Source organism: Zootoca vivipara, chromosome 9, assembly GCF_965207765.1.
Source record: "Zootoca vivipara chromosome 9, rZooViv2.hap1.1, whole genome shotgun sequence".
Classification (NCBI taxonomy): domain Eukaryota; kingdom Metazoa; phylum Chordata; class Lepidosauria; order Squamata; family Lacertidae; genus Zootoca; species Zootoca vivipara.
This window is the reverse complement of record NC_142592.1, coordinates 55,833,941-55,838,244: the sequence shown is the minus strand read 5'-3', so window position 1 is coordinate 55,838,244 and position 4,304 is coordinate 55,833,941. Positions and strand designations below refer to the sequence as shown.

At 42.9% G+C, this 4,304-nt stretch overlaps 1 long non-coding RNA gene across 1 annotated transcript in view; it reads left to right on the top strand.

Annotated features, from left to right (window-relative positions):
- The first annotated feature begins 77 nt into the window (after window positions 1-77).
- LOC118090939 (uncharacterized) overlaps window positions 78-4,304 on the top strand; it is a 124,256-nt gene continuing 120,029 nt past the window's right edge. Inside the window, exons 1-2 of the long non-coding RNA XR_004693342.3 lie at window positions 78-581; window positions 2,821-2,895. This is a non-coding gene — a long non-coding RNA (uncharacterized LOC118090939). The remainder of the gene's footprint in view (window positions 582-2,820; window positions 2,896-4,304) is intronic.

Below are 4,304 nucleotides of genomic sequence, written 5' to 3'. Positions count from 1 at the left end.
CTGAAAAGGGAGAACAAGGGCGGGGCTTAGGAAACGCACCTAAGGCGGAGCAAAGAGGGAGGGGGCGTGGCCAAGTTCTTCAAAAGGCGGGCAGGCGGGGTGCAGGGGCAGAAGTGCGGCTTTACCTGAGGCGGCGCGAGGAGCTGGGTTCGGTGACGGGAGAAGGAGGTGTGGCTTCAGCGCCTTGGGCGCGAGAGCGGGCGGTTAGGAGAAGGAACTGCCAAAGGCGTGGCCTCGCCTCTTGGCCCGCTTTCATGTGCCTTTTGTTACTGCTATTTATCCGCTCCCCGCCTGACGCCTTGCTGTTTTAGCTGCCTTAGTACATAGGTCCCTGACGTGTGCTTGTTCTCTTGAGGTTGCTTTGGGGCGTTTATGAATTTAAACAGATCAGCTGCCGTCGACGTCCTCATAGAATCTCTTCTCACAGACCTGCGGCGCATTCCTATACATTGCCTACTCAGAAGTAAGCCCCCCAGCGAGGCATGGGCCTCTTCCAGACTTTGAGGCCCTAGCCTCTGCTCTCCCCCCCCCCCGCAAGACGAAAAGGAGCTCGTACCGGTACTCACCATGAAGTTGTTGCAGTAAGTGCCGCACTTTAAACATTTGGGGATAAAAAGCTGCTGGTACTACCCCCACCCCACCCAAAAAACACTGCGCAAAATCTAATAGGGCACATTCCTGTCTGATACAAATAAAAACAAGGCACGAAACTTACCAAACGCCAAGAAATTAACAGCGTCTGAAATCTGAGCCCTGCTTTTGAACTAGGCCAAATCCCCAGTCCGCAGTTCCCATCCGTGAAGATGTGAGTGACTTCTGTCAGGGTTGTTGAACAAAATGTATTTATTGTAAAGTGCTTTACACAATGACTACTAGCCTTGTTAGCCAAATCAAACAATTGTAGTTGCGGAGCTCCCTCATCTCTCAAGCCCCTTTTCTGAGGAGCCCCCCCCCCCATGAGTGTAGCCTGCAGTCGCACCCCTTCCCCCACTGGCTCAGAAGCAGGAGAGGCTGCCATGGAGTGCCAGTTTGGTGCTGCTGGGGAAGGTGTTCTCTGGGCAGTGTTGCTCAGTTGCCAAACAAATCTAGCCTTCTTACCATTGGGTGGGCTGGGAGGAGATGGGGATTGCTGAGGAGCTGCTGGGATGATCTCCACTCACTTCTGCAGCTTCAAAGTTGTGAGGAAAGCTGACCCCTTGCCAAGGTGAACATGGCAAATGGAATGGTTGAACTTACACAGTATGATAGCTGTTCAGTTACAATTTTATTTTTAACAGTTGTGGATGGGGGAATGTGCCTTTTGGCACAGGCCTTTGTTTTTAAGCATACAATAGAATAAAACAAGATAAGACTTAAAAGCCAGCAAAATGGGAAAGCCCTGTGCATGTGTTACTCAGATGTAGGGCATTATTGTGTTGAGTGCAGATTAGACCCATACTGTTATTCTCTCCACAATGTCATGATTGTGTACAGTTGTCTTCAGGGAAATTCCGAAGCGCAAGCATCTGACTGTATAGGGGCTTTGTCCTACTGGGATACCTGGTGTTCCTATCGTGCAGTGCTTGTGCATTGGCATTTCCCTACAGACAACTGTGAACAACACAGCCCTCATAGCAGTGGTCTTTAAGGTGCTGCTGGAAGGAATTTTTTTATTTTGTTTCTCTATAATCAATGTCGCTATGCCCTGTATGTGAGAGAAATGTGAATAGGGCTGCAGTCAAACTAAAAGCTTAAAAAGTCCAGGCAAATAGCAACAATATCTGGTGCTGAAAAGATAACGGGAGATGGTACCAGGGAAGCCTACCTGGGGAACGAGTTCTGAAGGCAGGACAACACAACAAAAAAGATCCTATATCTGATTAGAAAGCCCTCTGATAGTTATCCTAGTCCTAAGCTTTTTAAGGCTTCAAAAGTTAAAACAAGTACATGGAATTGGACCCAGAAATTTAGTTCAACCGTGCAATTCTATGCATACTCCAAATCAGTGCAGACAGGATTCTAAGCCCCTTTCGACGCAGTGTGGGATTTACAAGTGAACATGCATAGCAATGGGTTACAGTCTGAAGGAAACTAAACTCTAAAAGTACACCGAGGATCTTAAATTACGCTAGATTTTAAGAATAAGGAATGAACAGACTTTTGGGGGTTACTTTACCAAGCTATCCTGCCAACCTAGCAGTTCGAAAGCACATCAAAGTGCAAGTAGATAAATAGGGACCGCTCCGGCGGGAAGGTAAACGGCGTTTCCGTGTGCTGCTCTGGTTCGCCAGAAGCAGCTTTGTCATGCTGGCCACATGACCCGGAAGCTGTCTGCGGACAAACGCCGGCTCCCTCGGCCTATAGAGCGAGATGAGCGCCGCAACCCCAGAGTCGGACACGACTGGACCTGATGGTCAGGGGCCCCTTTACCTTTACCTTTTACCAAGCTATGGCTTTTTATTATCAACTACTTCTTGATCTGCCATCAGCTTATCTTCAGTTAGTGTGCTTCTTGTTCTCATTGGTTAGGGCACATTTGAGCTTGGTTGTTCTGAATTTATTTGTTTCTGAACCTGACTTGCATTTTTAGTGTTGTTTGCTTACATTCTTATTTGCCACAGCATTCATATGCCTCAAAGTTGTCTTTCCTAGAAGATGCACTCTGAATTTTTAGAAAGTATTTTGGGAGAAATGTACAATTGCACATCCCTACCTTAGTTGTGTTAGTTGCAGAACAGATTTGTAATTGTCGAATTTGTGCTGCAAATAATAAGTAGAATATAAAAAATATAACCAAAGCTGGTGGAAAGTATGTTTATTGTTCTATATCTTCTTTGACAGTGAGACAATGAGAGGGAAAGCAAGCAAGGGAGGTACAGGGACAATAAACTCAGCCAACTCCTAACAACATGATGGGTGAGTATTAATGTATTTATTGTTTTTGTTTCTATTTTATGTAATATTAGTGTAACATTGTTTGGATAACAGTTTAATGTTGTAGTAGTAGTATAGCCGTACTTCCCATTCATAAGATATGTACTGGTTCAGAAAGTATGCGGACTGGGCTGTTAGCCATGCAGAATAGCCACTACTATTGTACTGTAAAGGTATGGTTAGGATTCTAAATACTGTACAGCTTGGCACTGATAGAACTGTAATACAAATCCACTGGGGAAGTATAAATGTTAGGAATGTATAAGTTGACAGTGGCTGGCAGATTGACCTGTGTGTAGCAGATGTCATGAGGAAGGTATAAGTGTAAAAGGAGTTAGGATAAACCAATCAAGACATTGTTAAAAAAATTTATTAGCAATTTTTAAAATAACATAATTCCTCAGATAAAAATGCAATCTTACAGGAATATACATTTGTCTCACACCAAGGCAATTCTCTAGCTCACTTTGTGGGTCATTCATTCTGTTTATTTAAAATGTGTGAGAAGAGGGCAAGATTGGTTGTTTGTTTTTAACCTATAGCAGGCTTACATTATGGTTACAAACTGTACAGCTTTATTTTACAAGGGCAATTTTAGCCTTCTTGATTTCAGTAGGTTCATGAAAACTGGGTCTTAAAACAGCTCAACAGTTCTGTCTCAAACATCTTTAAGTTAGATAGTATGAGCATTTTGGATTAGGGAGGAGGGAGAAGTGGAGGAATTTACATTTTGACAGACATAACAGCTTTTAAGAGCTCGGTTCATTCATGGATCTAAGCAATTAGAAAGAAAGTTACATGCAGAAATCTGTATCATATCAAATAAACATTTATAGCTGATGGTCAGGGGAAATGAAGTTCCTCAGATGGTCAGAGGAAGTGAAAGTTGTGCATGAGCCCACTGCACAGTCTTTGACAGAGAGACAGCATTGTATAAAACATAGCAATATTTATTGGTAGGGACATGCAACTTTTTTTTCATGAAAGGATGATTATGTGGAAGTTCTGAGGTTATGAGGTGCAGCATCTTATCTTGCAATGCTCTTTGTGTGTGTGTACATTTGAATTAGAGGTTTACCTAAAAACATAGAAATCATTTCTTGTTCAGATGTTTAGAGCTTTTAAGACATTTCTTACCCATTCATGTTGCAAGAACTGTAGAAACTCTTAGTAAGTTCCTAAACGTACATGATTGAGGTAATAAATGATTGAAGTGATAGGTTTTTAAAAAAATTTATAAACTTGGTTCTGCTGAAAGAAATTTCTCAAATTACAACCCATTGTTAAAACTAGGCCAGAAATATCAAATAGTTTGAATGTGCCACCACACTATTTGTTTGCCTTGATTAATATGGCGCAAGGACACAGTTTTGCTGCTGAGAGCCTGCTTA